Raw genomic sequence first — 8,274 nt, forward strand, 5'->3', positions numbered from 1 at the left:
TTTGCTGGCGCCTGATGCGCCAGCAAAAGGACGCCTATTCGCGTTTTTTGAAAATCTACCACTCAGGTTTTTACATATTTTTGTTTTTTTGTTTTTTTTTTACACTTCCTGGTGCCTGTCATTTCAAATGTCATTTGAAATGACATTTGAAATGACAGGTACCAGCGCACCCAGGTTACTGTATAGGCGCTAGGTCAAGAGAACTGTGCGTGCGGGGAGGAAGGGTGCGCCTGGCAATGCCACACTCTTTCTGCCGCGGTTTTAGAGTAACAATCTGTTTATCAGCTCCAGTGGCAGCATCCTCTGCTAAGTATGTAGAGAAGGGATCAGAGTGGACTTAGAAGATCTGGAGACATTTCTAAATAAGGGAAGGCCCACGCTTTGCAAAATGCAAGCACATGGCAAAGACACAGGTCCTGGCAAACAAATGGGGCATTTAACTAACACTGGCATGCTTTATAAGCCACAGAAGCAGCAGCCCTTAGGACTAGCATCTGGGGAGTTTGGAAGTGGCAGAAAAGAGGAAAAGTGTTTCCCAATCTGATCCCATGCCCTCAACCCTTTCCATCATTCATGTAAGAGGCAAGCAGCCCCCTGATAACATAAGAAGTGAAAAGCTATGATGGAAGAAATGGAACAGGTTTCAATAGCAATGCCCCAGGACAGGAGAGAAGCAGCAGTCAAAGTTAGAAAAAGGGGCAGTTCTGAAATAAATGCCCTTGATAGCCAGCCCCTGCAGCTAGTAGAGAATGAGGGCTTGAAAATAGAACTACAAAGATAAAAGTGAAGCAAGATGTTTTGAGGATCCTCCACTAGCACCTGAGGTCTTTCCACAAATGCTAATTTTCTTTCAGAGAGTAACTGCAAGGAAATGACCAACTTTTGCATTCATTCTGCCCTGTCATTCCAGTCCATACTGCTAAGGATATACTGTTGCAGTCCATCACAGGGGATGACCACCTCAGGGACAACAGGACTAGTGCAAGACAGTTATTGTCACTGTCTTCTATTGCACTCAACCCTCCTGGATAGCTGTGCTTGCAAGATCTTTGTAGGATTGCTCCCAAGCTGTTCCTAACAAGGTCCCATAACAATGCAAGCATTCACTGACACCAATACAGCTGATGGCTGAACATCTATAAAATGCTCATCCACTGCTAGAAACATAAAGTGGCTCCATTGGGACTTGAACCCAAGACCTTCTGTGTGTGAAACAGATGTGATAACCTCTACACCATGGAACCATTGCCTTGATTGATCTCTTCCTTATTACACTTTCAAACACCTATCCAGTTATTTTAGAATACTGTTTGAATAAGTCATGGGATAATCGCCTCAGCCACCATTCACATTCTAACATTTTTTACTCTTGGCAAAAAAATAGATCTTCCAAGAGCCATCCCATCTACCATGAAAAATGTGTTTTACTAGAGTCACTGCTGAATTCTTTTTACCACACAAGATGTTGGCTTAGGAGTTTACCTAAAGCTTCCTTATTTCGTCTCCAGTAGCCATTCCCACACTTCTTCTGGGGAAGACGATATCTGCTATGAATTCGCATGAGCTCAAGTAGCAAGCATAGAAGGAAGGGCCTGTAAATCTATCCCACGCATATAGATTGTAGGGATGTGCAGACCAAAAGTTTAAGTTCATAAGTCGAAAGGGGGTCCCATTTGCGGTCAATATGGACATATGGAGAATTCCATAAGTTGAGTCTATGTCCATATGTGCAAATAAAAATTTAAACCCCTCACCCGCCTTAATCCCGCCCCCCCCCCCCCCCCAAGACTTACCAAAACTCCCTGGTGGTCCAGCGGGGTCAGGATGCCATTCCTGAACTCCTTTGCAAGGAGCACGTGACGTCGGCGTCACGTCTGAGTGACGCGGCGTCACGTGATTCACGTGATGGGGGGTCAGGAGGCCCCTCCAAGCTGGCCAAAAGTTCCTTTTGGGCCCAACGAGGAGTCCGGGAGCGAACCCGAGGGGAATCACGTGACGTCGGTGTCACATCGGAGTGACGCGGCGTCACGTGATTCCCCTCGGGTTCGCTCCCGGACCCCTCGTTGGGCTCAAAAGGAACTTTTGGCCAGGTTGGGGGGGCCTCCTGACCCCCCCAAGCTGGCCAAAAGTGCCTTTTGGGCCCAACGAGGGTTCCGGGAGCGAACCCGAGGGGAATCACGTGACGTCGGCGTCACGTCGGACTGACGCGGCGTCACGTGATTCCCCTTGGGTTCGCTCCGGGACCCCTTGTTGGGCTCAAAAGGCACTTTTGGCCAGCTTGGAGGGGCCTCCTGACCCCCCCAAGCTGGCCAAAAGTGCCTTTTGGGCCCAACGAGGGTTCCGGGAGCGAACCGAAAAGGGAATCACGTGACGTCGGCGTGACGCGGCGTCACGTGATTCCCCTCGGGTTCGCTCCGGGACCCCTCGTTGGGCCCAAAAGGCATTTTTGGCCAGCTTGGGGGGGTCAGGAGGCCCCCCAAGCTGGCCAAAAGTTCCTTTTGGGCCCAATGACGGTTCCGGGAGCGAACCCGAGGGTAATCACGTGACGTCGGCGTCACGTCAGAGTTACGCGGCGTCACGTGATTCCCCTCGGGTTCGCTCCGAGACCCCTCGTTGGGCTCAAAAGGAACTTTTGGCCAGCTTGGGGGGGCCTCCTGACACCCCCTAGCTGGCCAAAAGTGCCTTTTGGGCCCAACGAGGGTTCCGGGAGCGAACCCGAGGGGAATCACGTGACGTCGGCGTGATGTCGGAGTGACGCGGCGTCACGTGATTCCCCTTGGGTTCGCTCCGGGACCCCTCGTTGGGCTCAAAAGGCACTTTTGGCCAGCTTGGGGGGGCCTCCTGACCCCCCCAAGCTGGCCAAAAGTGCCTTTTGGGCCCAACGAGGGATCCCGGAGCGAACCCGAGGGGAATCACGTGACGTCGGCGTCACGTCGGAGTGACGCGGACGTCACGTGTTTCCCCATGCGTCCGCTCCCGGACCCTCACGGAACTTTTGGCCAGCTTGGGGAGTTTTGGTAAGTCTTGGGGGGGGGGATTAAGGAGGGTGAGGGGTTAAAATTTTTATTTAGATCAACAATCGCGATTTCCAACGTATTCAACATAGCTATGTTAAATAAGTTGGAAATCCGATCGTTTACGCCTCATCATTTTTTTAAGTTAAAAAAAAAAAAGTTGCGTTTTCCATTTAAGTTCAAAACGAATGCACACCCCTAATAGATTGTGGGTATCCTGAAAACCTGACAGGTGGGGTTTCCACTGCACATATTTAGAACCCATTGTTCTTCAACTTGCTTTTTCGGTATCTAAGTTATCCTTGCACTCAGACTCATGCCTGTTTCTGCAGCAAGTTAAAAATGGCTCCACTGGGGATTGAACCCAGGCCCTTCTTTGTGTAAAGCAGATGTGATACCCACTACACTATGAAACCAAATGACCCCTTCTTTTAATCTATGAGCAACCGTCGAACCCTTGATGCCCACCTAAAGGAGGACTAATTGAACAAGCATCTCAGCTAAAGAAGTGCATTCATTGAAAACAAAATATAAAAATGAAATCAGTGGAGCCAACTTGTTTCTTTTTTATTTATTTATTTTATTTATTAAAAATTCTTGTATACCATCGTTCATAATATACATCACAACGGTTTACATGTTACAAAATCATAAAATCAAACTGAAATATCTAAAAGGTACAGTAAAATGTGATAAAAAATAAAATTGTTAATCAATTATTAATAAAAGAACATAAAACAAAGATAAAAATAATGTTTCTTTAAACCAATGAGTCCTTTTTTTCAAGATAGTCAATATAAGCCTGTTCGAAAAGCCATGCTTTTAGAGCTTTTTTAAAAGCTTTAAACTCTGACTCTAAACTCTTAGGGTCCAAAATGAGCTGAAGGGGACCCGTGAACTAAAGGAATCCTACTCGTTTCATTTCTCTCAAACAGAATGATTTCTAGAAGCAATTATAGTCAAAAGACCCATGGAAATCATAGGCATAGCAAGAGTTGCAAATGTATGGAGAAAGGTTCATACACTGTGGAGCGGGCAGGCTGCAGAGAAGGGACGGATTGGCATACCGTCAAGCAATGAGAGATATGATGTATCGCAGCGGAGCATTTTCCTAGTCTCCTATAATGCCGCAGAACGGGTTACAGTGATGCTGAGCTCGAAGAATGAGCATGTCACAGCCTTGCTCTGCATTGTTTCTCTAGACATTGTCTGTGTGAAAGCATAGCTCTGAGCTCTCTCCGAGTTCTTGGTAAGGATTTTTGCTGTGGCAGCTCATTAACACAAGACAGGAAAACAAACCATGGAGGCAGCATGGCATCACAATATCTCTGCATCATTGTAGATTTGTGTTGCTTCACTTGCTGTTCTGTTTATCCTTTTTTGTGATTGAAGCCTTAGCTACACTTCAGATTAGTTATTTATTCTCTGTATGACTGCCAGTGGGCACAGTGTGGGCAGTGGGAGCTAGGTAGTACTGGGGATAAGCGAGCAGGCCAGAAAGTGCAGCATAACAGGCTGTATTGTGAAGCCTGTCTGTGACAGAGAAATAGTGCAGACAGAGCAGACAGGATGACACTCACTGTTTGCCTGGCAGAAGGCAAAGTGTGTGCAGTGGGCACTAGGCAGTGGGCATTAAAATACCATGGAAAAATGTTAAATCGTTGTTGTAATCTTAACATTCCCGGTGACATATATACAATGATGTGAGGGAGAGGGAAAGGCAGAGCAGATGACGTAAATTTAAATTTGTCCAAAATTGTACAGTTTTGCACTGGCACCGGCAGGTAAAAACCAAAAATGAGGTCCTGCCCTGAAACTGAAGAGGGATTTCTTCTGGACTACTACAACAGCAGGAGCCAGCTTTACGCTAAAAAAAACTGGCATACGAGCTTGATGATGTGTCACTGCTGCAGAGTGCAGATAACAGTGAGTGTTTTTCTCTCCAGTCTTCTGTGTTCAGCGAGAGAGAAAATGTTGCTGCAGAGGTTGCAACGAAAGCCAAATTTTCCTCCACTGATTTACATGAAAAATCTTCAGAGGGATAGCCGTGCTAGTCTAGTGTAGCAGCCCCTCAACCTCAAAAGATTCTCATCAGCCGCTGCAAATAGTAAAAGGACACCAACCCAGGATCCAGACCTTGCCAGAAAAGGAGATGCCAACACTAGGGATGTGAATCGTTTTAGGACGATTAAAATTATCGTCCGATAATTTTAATATCGTCTTAAACCGTTATGGAACACAATACAATACAGATTCTAACGATTTATCGTTATAAATCGTTAGAATCGTGAGCCGGCACACTAAAACCCCCTAAAACCCACCCCCGACCCTTTAAATTAAATCCCCCACCCTCCCGAACCCCCCCCCCCAAATAACTTAAATAACCTACGGGTCCAGCGGCGGTCCGGAACGGCAGCGGTCCGGAACGGGCTCCTGCTCCTGCATCTTGTCGTCTTCGGCCGGCGCCATTTTCCAAAATGGCGCCGAAAAATGGCGGCGGCCATAGACGAAAAAGATTGGACGGCAGGAGGTCCTTCCGGACCCCCGCTGGACTTTTGGCAAGTCTCGTGGGGGTCAGGAGGCCCCCCACAAGCTGGCCAAAAGTTCCTGGAGGTCCAGCGGGGGTCAGGGAGCGATTTCCCGCCGCGAATCGTTTTCGTACGGAAAATGGCGCCGGCAGGAGATCGACTGCAGGAGGTCGTTCAGCGAGGGTTCCGGCGCCTCGCTGAACGACCTCCTGCAGTCGATCTCCTGCCGGCGCCATTTTCCGTACGAAAACGATTCGCGGCGGGAAATCGCTCCCTGACCCCCGCTGGACCTCCAGGAACTTTTGGCCAGCTTGTGGGGGGCCTCCTGACCCCCACGAGACTTGCCAAAAGTCCAGCGGGGGTCCGGAAGGACCTCCTGCCGTCCAATCTTTTTCGTCTATGGCTGCCGCCATTTTTCGGCGCCATTTTGGAAAATGGCGCCGGCCGAAGACGACAAGATGCAGGAGCAGGAGCCCGTTCCGGACCGCTGCCGTTCCGGACCGCCGCTGGACCCGCAGGTTATTTAAGTTATTTGGGGGTGGGGGATTTAATTTAAAGGGTCGGGGGTGGGTTTTAGGGGGTTTTAATGTGCCGGTTTTTCGATTTTTCGATTTTTTAACGATTTTTCATGATTTTTCACGATATTTTACCCCCCCAAACGGCAACAATACGATTCCCTCCCCCCTCCCAGCCGAAATCGATCGTTAAGACGATCGAGGACACGATTCACATCCCTAGCCAACACTTTCCACATATTATCCCAGACAATGCCATCACTGGACACAACATCATCAGCAACATGCGGGACACATTCTCCTGCTTTTCTTCCAATCTAATATATGCCAACACCTGCCAGCAAAGTCCCGCTTCTGTCTACATAGGACAAACGGGACAATCTATAAGGACAAGGTTAAAGGATTTAAACCTGAGGTTAGAAATCACAACATTCAACCTTCCTTTACATTCTCTATCTGACCTTAAGGTTGCCATACTCCTACATGAAAACTTCAAAGGAGCACTCCAGCCTGAAACTGCTGAATTGGAACTCATTAAAAATCTAAATACCATCACCCAAGGGCTGAACAGAAGCAATGGATTCATGACACTACAAATATGCATAAACTGAACTGTTGTCTGATCATTTTGTCTATTCAGACTTACCTCAGTTGCCAGTAGGCTAAACTACAATCCTATTCACACTCTCTCCTCACCGTTTCCTGCCTTTTCCCATGAGGTCTTTCTACAAATGCTAATTCTCTCAGGAAGTAACTGCAAGGAAATGACTAACTTTTGCATTCATTCTGCCCTGTCATTCCAGTCCATACTGCCAAGGATATACTGTTGCAGTCCATCACAGGGGATGACCACCTCAGGGACAACAGGACTAGTGCAAGACGGTTATTGTCACTGTCTTCTATTGCACTCAACCCTCCTGGATAGCTGTGCTTGCAAGATCTTTGTAGGATTGCTCCCAAGCTGTTCCTAACAAGGTCCCATAACAATGCAAGCATTCACTGACACAAATACAGCTGATGGCTGAACATCTATAAAATGCAAATCCATTGCTAGAAACATAAAGTGGCTCCATTGGGACTTGAACCCAAGACCTTCTGTGTGTGAAACAGATGTGATAACCTCTACACCATGGAACTATCCTCTTGACTGAGCTCTTCCTTATTACACTTTCAAACACCTATCCAGTTATTTTAGAATACTGTTTGAATAATTCATGGGATAATCGCCTCAGCCACCATTCACATTCTAACATTTTTTACTCTTGGCAAAAAATAGATCTTCCAAGAGCCATCCCATCTACCATGAAAAATGTGTTTTACTAGAGTCACTGCTGAATTCTTTTTACCACACAAGATGTTGGCTTAGGAGTTTACCTAAAGCTTCCTTATTTTGTCTCCAGTAACCATTCCCACACTTCTTCTTGGGAAGACGATATCTGCTATGAATTTGCATGAACTCAAGTAGCAAGCATAGAAGGAAGGGCCTGTAAATCTATCCCACGCATATAGATTGTGGGTATCCTGAAAACCTGACAACTTGCTTTTTCGGTATCTAAGTAATCCTTGCACTCAGACTCATGACTGTTTCTGCAGCAAGTTAAAAATGGCTCCACTGGGGATTGATCCCAGGCCCTTCTTTGTGTAAAGCAGATGTGATACCCACTACACTACAAAACCAACTGATTCATTCTTTTAATCTGTGAGCAACCATCGAACCCTTCATGCCAGACTAAAGGAGGACTAATTGAACAAGCATCTCAGCTAGAGAAGTGCATTCATTGAAAACAAAATATAAAAATGAAATCAGTGGAGCCAACTTGTTTCTTTTTTATTTATTTATTTATTTATTAAAAATTCTTGTATACCATCGTTCATAATATACATCACAACGGTTTACATGTTACAAAATCATAAAATCAAACTGAAATATCTAAAAGGTACAGTAAATGTGATAAAAAATAAAATTGTTAATCATTATTAATAAAGAACATAAAACAAGATAAAAATAATGTTTCTTTAAACCAATGAGTCCTTTTTTTCAAGATAGTCAATATAAGCCTGTTCGAAAAGCCATGCTTTTTAGAGCTTTTTTAAAAGCTTTAAACTCTGACTCTAAACTCTTAGGGTCCAAAATGAGCTGAAGGGGACCCGTGAACTAAAGGAATCCTACTTGTTTCATTTCTGTCAAACAGAATGATTTCTATAAGCAATTATGGT

At 46.0% G+C, this 8,274-nt stretch overlaps 1 non-coding gene across 1 annotated transcript; it reads right to left on the reverse strand.

The window, feature by feature from the left end:
• Nucleotides 1-1,171: 1,171 nt before the first annotated feature.
• TRNAV-CAC lies at nt 1,172-1,244 on the reverse strand. The gene has a single exon. It is a non-coding gene; the product is annotated as a tRNA-Val (tRNA).
• Nucleotides 1,245-8,274: the final 7,030 nt, after the last annotated feature.

The sequence above is a fragment of the Rhinatrema bivittatum genome, chromosome 6, assembly GCF_901001135.1.
Source record: "Rhinatrema bivittatum chromosome 6, aRhiBiv1.1, whole genome shotgun sequence".
NCBI classification, from domain to species: Eukaryota; Metazoa; Chordata; class Amphibia; order Gymnophiona; family Rhinatrematidae; genus Rhinatrema; species Rhinatrema bivittatum.